Below are 9,521 nucleotides of genomic sequence, written 5' to 3'. Positions count from 1 at the left end.
GTTACACCATAAATTAAAAATGATATATCATGAAAGAAATCAGACTTTGTAGGTTGGTTAAGAAAGTGTGAAAAGGAAAAGAATAAAGAGTTATAAACAATAACTCATCACGTTAGGTGCCTTGGAAATTTATTGAAATTCAGTACTTATATATTCTTCATGACCACTGGCACTGGGACTCCAAATAAGAAAAACAATTACATATTCATAATGATAATGAGAAAACACTGTTACTGTTAGTTTTTTGTATTGAATTAAGTAAATCAACCATTGGAACATCACCAGGATTTATGTAATTACACTATTTTAAAATTCAGATTAACAATTCATTATAAGTAATTATAGCTCACTGATGATTACTGTTCTCTATACATAAAAGAAGCAGAGTCAAATGAATATCACTTGAAAATGTCATAAATAAAAAGGTGCAAATTCTGGAAAATGCTATAGATTTTAAATTAATTATATTTTAAAATTTTAGCTCCAATTGTTCTTCTAACTTACTAATAAATTGTGGCTCTTTCACTTTTTTTGCTCTTATTTTTGTATGTTGCTTCAGAAGGTATGTACTACTAGCTGAATATTTTCTCCAGTTGGCAAATGATGATATAAACCTTCCTAAAGACCAGCATATTCTCTTTCTTCCTATCCAGAGCTAAATATTAGTATTAGGATCATCTGTGCTGTGAGTTAACCCATCTCACAGTCAAAATTGAAACCTAACAGATAAGTTTATTTAGCAGAAAACAATTGAAGTAATACTCCACCATTGATTTCAGTGTCTGCATTTCCAAAGATCGTCATAGGATATTGTTCTTGGGTGTCATTAAGTCAGTTCTGACTCATACTAACTTTATGTACAACAGAACGAAACAGTGGCCTCACAAGCCTCACAAGTATTAGTTGAGCGCATTGTTGCAGAACTTCTTACAATCCATTTCTTTAAGGGTCTTCCTCTTTTTCTCTGACTCTCCACTTTACCATGCATGATGTCCTACTCCAGAGACTGGTCTCTTCTGAAGTGTCCTAAGAGCACAAGAAGCCTCATCATTTTGACTTCCAAGTGCTTTCCTTCAATATTAGAAAAGCTAGAAAATGCCTATTTTATTCGCACCAGCTGAGAGGGATTTAAAAATGGAAATTACTACTTGGGACTATTTGAATCAGAGGCTCAGCTATTTAATCAAGATAACATATCTAAGGAGGAATTGATCAGTTTTTCAATCAGCTGGGTTTTTAACACACTATTTCATTAACAAGAAGAGAGGGATTATCCCATTATATCCCACACCATCTCAAAAACGAACAAACTGCGGTAGAGCATATCATTTGGATCCCAAGATTCTATGAGTTGAATTTTCTAAAGTTATGATACTAGAGGGACAGCAAAGCAGTGCTCGACAAAGAATCTGGAACTAGTTTAAGAGACAAAGGAAGTTCGTGGTTCATGGTGTAAACCGGAGTACCTTCACAAGGGTACTCACTTGCTTCACAGTTGCCTGCCCTGGCACGGAATTGGAGAAGTGTGGGATACTGATCTATGGAGGGGAAGCTACGCTCCTTTGGGCTGAGGCTTGCAGCACGCTAGAGTGCCTTTAGAGCATTTATCTCCAGCACTGCCAGCACTTCCCTTGCAGTTTTCAACACTGCCTTGTCAGGCATTGCTGTCATGCTGAAAGCTGTGCCACTGAAAGGGAACAGGTCACACTCTCCCTGGGATTGTCTTGGCGCCATAAGCTTTGTTTCCGTGATCTTAAAGGAAGCTGGTCATTAGACCTTCATTCTGTGGCACCATTGGGTGTGTTTCAAAGACAATCGTTAGATTAAGAGTCAAATTTGGGCTGTTTGTCCTAAAAACTACTGCCTGTTTTTGATAAAGAAAGGTAAGATTTTGCTTTGTATACTACTGAAGATCAGGGAGGAGCCCCGGTGTTGTACTGGTTATGCATTGGGCTACTAAATGCAAGATCAAAACCATGGCTGCTCCACGTTGGAAAGACAAAGCTTTCTACACCCACAAGATGTTAGTCTGAGAAACCCTCAGAGACAGTTCTACCCTGTCCTGTATGGTCATTATGAGTTGGAATCAACTTGATAAGAGTGTTTTTGTTTGCTTGTTTTTAAGATTAGTAAAACAGGAAGACATACTTAGGAACCATCTATGAAAATGCTAAAATATTTTCACTTAAATACAGAAATGTATCTCCCTGGAAGCAATTGAAAACATTCCCTGTTTTAAAAAAAAGTCTTGATTTATTTTTAAAGTGCCTTGTTTTATGCAATGAAAACAGAATGCTTTTAGTAAAAAATTCCAGATAAGATATTCATCACAATTATAAAGATATTATATTCATTTCTTAAAGTAATGAAATGACAGGATATATATGCATCACAAACATATGCTGTGCTGAATTTTCTGGATTTATGTACATTTGGAAATATTAATATAGATATTGAATGTACTGTTACATAGTAGCCTCTATATGAATGCTCAGTGGTTAAATTCATTGCTGTTAACAGAAATGTCCATGATTCAAACAAATCAGCTACTCTTTTAAAAAAAAGTTTTCCCAAAAGATTACAGCCTTGACTGTCGTATGGTTACAGGTCTACTCTGTGGTAAAGAATCACTATGAGTACTATGGGCCAACAAACAGTAAGGTATTCACTAAACTTATTAAGTAAACAGAAGAAACAAATCTTATAATAGTGTTCTCACACAATAGCTGGAAACTGTACTACCTCAGACACTTTTTTTTCCAAATACAAAGTGATACAATCACTCCCTCCCAGTTCTCCCTATAAAGTATAATAGAGTAGTTCCAATTGAATTAGAAATGAAGTAAACTTAGAGCTAAATGAATCATAAATCGATAAATACCTCTCAGCCTGACGCCTCATGGTTTATTGATTCACAAGCTGTTTATCCCACACTCATTGTGCTTCAGTGCAATTATCGTTTAATTACATTTTCTGTATGTTCCAAATTATATTTTAGATGTCTTCCTAGACCAAACAATTTGAAGCTCTCTGTCTATTCACTAACTGTGGGTTTTGTTTATCCTTTCTTCTTCAGTATGCTAGTCTTGATTTCTGCTTGTACACCAGACACATCTCACAATAGGACCTCATTAAAACACATTTAGCAAACTCCCTCTAATTATAATCACGTTCATTGTTCTAATTTTTTACGTCAAGATTGATTTAAAATTCAGCAGACGATATGTTTTAGAGAAAATATAGCATAATATGAGCCATACAATGCTATTGAATTTTAAGATTATAAACTATAGAAACTGTATTTTCACGAAGCCTAACATTCAAATACTCTAGAAGAAACACATGCAATTGTGAATTGACCTGACATTGACCATATAAAACACTTGAAAAAAAGGCTTTGGGTAGTTTCCCTAAATTCATACTATGACTTTGTTTTAAAACTCAAATCTTCAATCAGCAACCCAAAGAAAGAAGCATTATTCTGTTTTTGAGGCAGAATATTAATTTTATTGTATTTTTCCTAATTACATAGATACATTTCTAAATTAAAAGCCTATAAAATACTGCCTGGATTGAAAACTTTAAGTCTTCTGGAAATAATAATCGCTCAAATAACATGTGATAGCTAAAAAAGAAAGACATACCAAAGAAGTTACGGCTTAATAGAATTCAAAATTAGAAATGTAATATTATGTATATCATTGTTATTTACTGAAAAGAATAGACTTGGGTCAAGACTGAGATCTGTCTGCAGACATTGATCTTATTATGATATTAAAATCCCCTAGAAGGAAGGATGGGGCGACATGGTGTCATGTACTTACCATTTGTTATTTGGAGACCAGTCTCTAGAAACGGACATCATGCGCAGTAATAGTCGATAGTCATCAAAAAAGAAGAAGGCCCTCAGGGAGATGGATTAACTCAAAACCTGCAAAAACGGGCTCAATTATAAAACTAGTTGTGAGGTGGCACCAACCCAAAGGCAAACTCATTGCCTTTGAGTACATTCAGCTCAGAGTGTGCCCACAGGAAAGAGCTATTCCGAGACTGAGTGTATTTCAGGGAGCAGAAAGCTCATCTTTCTCCCATGGAGTAGATGGAAGGGCAAACAGCTGGCTGACTGTGTGGTGAGGAGTTCAGCTCCGACCTCACCATGCACCAGGGCTATGAGGATGGTAGGACAGCAAGGTTCTGTTCTGTTGCACAGACGTTGCTATGACTCAGAGCTGACTCACTAACATCTAACAACCACAAAGTCCTTGAGGGTGCCATCAGCTCAATAAAACTCCTCATTGACTATTAAGGTCATTTGGAAGAATTTGCCCATCCGTGACCTTAAACCATAAAGTCACTACCCTACTCACACATAAGAGAAAGCAGAAATAAATGTTTGCCTATTTCTACCACGTTCAATTTTAAAAAATAATTTTATAAATGAAAGAATATACTAAGATAAAGGGATCTATGAATGAAAATATAAATAATAGCTCATGTGATTTTTCATAGATTTGAATTTAATTATAAATAAACATTTAAACAAAAGACCAATTTCCTTGTATTTGTAAATCTCCTTACAGAATCAGATATTGTATTGTGTCAGGTGTGTGTCAAACTAATGTTAAAATAATGTAAATGTATCCTCCTCTGATTATTTAGGAATCTCTCTTTGAGTACTCTCTGTCTTCTGCGACTTCAACACAGCCTTAATATAGACTCTAAAATGCAAAGTACATAATTCAACTAATTCATAATGAATTTTTGCAGATAAAGCTATTTTCAAATTTGGAAGTCAAATCTTTTCACACTTTGGGGACTGTATTTAGAAGAGCAGTCACTTTCTGCTGAGCACCATCCACATCAAAGATATTTCTGCACATGCATAACTACAAATGACTGTGCAGCCTACTGTATTTCTAAACCATTGCTGATGTTTCAGCAATTAACTTTTTATGCACATACTTTATGAACAAGCCTGATATGTAAAATTTTCCACACAATAAAATTCCAACTTTAAATGAAAAGCAACATGGAAACTTTCTGTTTCCATTACAAAATAAAGAATACTTCTAAACATGACTTACTTGCAAGCAAAACCATCAAGTCTGTTGTTGTAGCTGTTTTTACTTTAAGTTCACACTGTATCCAATTTGTAGTCTATAAGGATTGGAGAGGCTGAGAGGAGAGAATGAAACTTGAAGATAATTTGAAGGTGATTTGAAGTGAAGTGAATTTTATCTCACAAAAGGAAGGAATCTGTGTGCTTGTCTTTCACCGGGAGCCGGGTTAGGAATGCACAGAGAAGGTTCAGAGAGCTTCTTAGAAGCCTCACAGTGTTAAGAATATAGTAGACGGATTTTTGAAACAGGATCCTCTTGGCACATTTTCATCCACAAGGGATGCATAAATGAAGACATGTTTCTTCTATGGATCATATGTGATAGAGATTATACATGTAGTCATGTTAAAAACTAATGCAAATAAATCAATGAAGGATGATGTCAGACACGTTTTTTTCATTTCACAGCACTGGCTGTTATTGGGTGCAATTGAGTCAGTTCCAATTCAGAACAACAACCGGACTAGTCTCTTGAAAACCTGAGCGAATGTTTTGACATTCTTTATTCTAAGGTTCATTATGACTATGCTTCTTCCAAGTAAGATTCATTTGTGCTTTTTGCAATCCACACTACTTTCAATATTCTTCACTAGCACCATAATTCAAATGCATCAATTCATATTCAGTTGGCATTCGTTTTTGTCCAAATTTCACATGCAGATAAGGCAATTGAAAATACCATGGCTTGGTTCAGGCTTAAGTTAATCCTCTCATTCAGCAGTTCTCAACCTGTGGGTCATGACCCCTTTGGGGGTCGAACAAACCTTTCACAGGGGTCACCTGATTCATAACAGTAGCAAAACTACAGTGATGAAGTAGCAATGAAATTCATTGTATGGCTGAGGGGTCCCCACAACATGAGGAACTGTATGAAAGGGTCGTGACATAAGGAAGGTTGAGAACCACTGCTTCAGCAATATTCTTCCTTTTCAATACTTTAAAGGGCATTGGGTCATTTCTTTTCTTGATTTCAATGAGCATAGATTGTAGATATGAGCAAGATGATATCACTCACAAGTTCAATCTTTTCTCTGTTTATCTTGATGTTTTCTATTAGTTACCCGGGAGGATTTTAGTTTTCTTTACATTGAGTTGCAATCCATACAAAGACTGCAGTCAACGATGTCCGTCAGCAAGTGCTTCAAGTCCTCCTCACTTTTGGGTTGTGTCACCTGCATATTACGGGCTGTTAGTAAATCCTCCTCTAAATCCAGCACTCTCCCATAAGTAAGTACATACTGGAAGAGGGCAATACTTTGTAATGAATTTATACCCTGTCTATGGTTGCCAAAGCAATCAGCTGCCCACTTCAGAGGAAGCAGTTGCTGAAAACCTTATGCACAGAATGGAATGTTGTCAGATACTAAAGGCTGAATGAGTGGAAGCAGGACAATGTCAGAGACAGTGAATAAGATGGGCCCTCCCACCAGATGGAAATGTGATTGAGGAGTAGCTATTTTCTCAGTCAATTAGACCATGTGTTGCCTTCAGGATCTTCATTCCTTGAAGGGACCAAACTCAAAGTGAGAAGAAACAGACTCCAAACCTACTGATAATAGGAACTTGGGTTTACAAAGCATGAATCAAGGAAAATTGAAAATTCTAAGAAATATAAAGGAACCAATAAAGATCAACATTCCTGGCATTGTATCTATCCACCCACCCTCAAGGAAATCCAGTCAATAAAATTATTTAAATTTTGACACCACCCACAAATGCTATTGATGAAAAAATTGAAGAATTTTTCTTCTGAAAATGTGCAAACATGTGATCAGGATGCATTGATAACTACGAGTGACTGGAAGACCAAAGTTGGAAATAACATTGGAAAATATGGTCCTGGTGACAGAAAGCAAGCTGGATAGCTATGAGAATTTTTTCAATACCAAAACTTGTTCATAGCAAATGCCTGTTTTCAACAACATCACATGGAGATTATGCACATGGACTTTTCCAGATAGAATACACAGAAATAAAACTGACTACATCTGTGGGAAGAGACCATGGACAAACTCAATATCAGCTGATAAAACTAGGCCAGGTTCTGACTGATACAACCCATCAATTGCTCATGTATACATTCTGGTTGAAGCTGAAGAACATTAAAACAAGTCCATCAATGTCAAAATATGATCTTGAATCTAACTCAATTGAGTTTTGAGACCATTTCAAGAACAGATTTGCTGCATTTAATTCTAATGACCTGATCAGCTGTGGAGGACACCAAGACACCATTTATGAAGACAACGAAAGCATTAAATCAACAGGAAAGAAAGAAAAGATAAAAGTGGATGACAGATAAAAGTGGATGTCAGAAGAAACTGAAATATTGGTCTGAATATTAGCATAGTTAGTGGAAGAAATGATGAATTCAAAGAGCCAAATAGAACATTTCAAAAGGCTGCTCAAGAAGAAAAAGAAATATTATAATGAAACGTGCAAGGATCTAGAATTAAACACCAAAGGGGAGAAATGGAAAGAATTCAAGGTAAAATTAAGCCTCCAGGTATAATATTGAAATATTCTATTGGAAATATTGAATAATAGAGAAATAATAAAAAAATGATGGATAAAAAACACAGAGTCACTGTACCAAAACTATCTGGTCCACATTTCACCATTTCAAAAGATAGCATATGAGCAAGCGCATATAGTACTGAAGGAAGAAGTTCAAACTGTACTGAAACCATTAGCCCCAAACAAGTCTCCGAATTGCTGGAGAACCAATGGAAATGTCTTAACAAGCTGAAGAAGAACTGGAAGCACATACTTATTTATGCAAGAAAATTTGGAAGATAGCGACTTGGCTAACTTACTGAAAGAGATCCATAACTGTACCCATTCCAAATGAAGGAAGCCCAGAAGAATACTAACAGTATAGAACAATATCACTGATATCACCTGAAAATAAAATTTTACTGATGATCATCCAATAATAATTAGGCAGTATGTTGATGCCCTAACATGCCTACATTGCAGATATCATATGTACCTTGTCTGAGAAAAAATACCTGAAAAATGATTACTTGCGTTTTAGAGAGACTATGCCAAGGCATTGGCCTGTGTGGATGATAACACACTATGGATAGCTTTGAGAAGAAAGAAAATTTTAATATGTGTCATTGTGCTACTTTGAAACATTTACCTGAATTAAGAGGCAGCTGTGTGCACAGAACAAGGGAAGTGTACATGGTTTAAAATCAAGAAAGGTGTAGGGCAGGGTTGTACCCTCTCACTATATTTATTCAATCGTATGCTGAGCAAATAATCAGAGAAGCTGGATTATTAAAGAAGAATGTGGCACCAGGATGGGAGTGAAGTTTATTAACAATCTGAGATATGCAGATGATATAACCTTGCTTACTGAAATTAAGACTTCAATCACTTGCTGATTAAGATCTAGGATTTCAACCTTAAATATGGCTTACATGTCAATGCAAGGAAGACCAAAATCCTCACAACTGGACAAATCTATAACATCATGACAAATGGAGAAAAGATTACAGTTGTCAAGGATTTCATTTTGCTTGCCTTCACCATCAAGGCTCATGGAAGCAGCAGCCAAAAGACCAAAGGCACATTGCATTGGATACATCTGCTGCACAAAACTTCTTTATAGTATAAAGCAAGGATATTATTATGAGGACTAAGTTGTGCCTTACCCAAGCTGTGGTATTTTCCATTGCTTCATATGCATGTGAAAATTTGATATGGAGTAAAGAAGAACAAAGAGGAATTGTGGTGCTCATGAAGAATATTCAATGTACAATAGACTGCCCAAAAGATAAACCAAAGCACAGCCTGGAAGAAGTTCATCCAGAATTCTCCTCAGATGCAAGGACTTCATTTTACACACTTTGGACATGTTATCAGAAGGTGGCACCCCTTGGAGACGGACACTATGGTTGGTAAAGTCAAGAGACAGCAAAAAAGAGGAAGACCCTCACTCAACAAGATGGATTGATCCAGTGCTGCAACAATGGGCTCAAGCACAGGAACTCTTTACTGGATGGAACAGGACTAGACAGAGTTTTGTTTGTTGTGCATTGCGTCATTCTGAGCTGTAAAGGAATGGATAGCACATAACTACAGCAACAACAACAACAAAGTCAACTCAAACTTGAGTATGCATACAATAGAATCAAATATTGCTGGGTCCTGAAGCATCCTCATGATTATTGATATTCTGCAATTAATTGTTATGGTTACTATATATTTTGAGTGCCTTTTAACCTAGAGGAATCATCTTACAGAAATCAAAGTGTTTTTGTTTCTTTATTTAATAACAATAGAAAGTAGATCAACAGGCTCCTTCTCTCATCTATTATGATCTGAAACTCCATTGAAAATCTATTCAGTTTGCAGGATCCTGCTGGTTTTTAAATTCTAGTGGCATAGATTC

Source organism: Echinops telfairi, unplaced genomic scaffold, assembly GCF_000313985.2.
Source record: "Echinops telfairi isolate 266 unplaced genomic scaffold, ASM31398v2 ScPeMD7_7468;HRSCAF=8506_0, whole genome shotgun sequence".
In the NCBI taxonomy this organism is placed as follows: domain Eukaryota; kingdom Metazoa; phylum Chordata; class Mammalia; order Afrosoricida; family Tenrecidae; genus Echinops; species Echinops telfairi.
The sequence above is the reverse complement of the archived record's forward strand: the minus strand, read 5'-3'. Positions refer to the sequence as shown.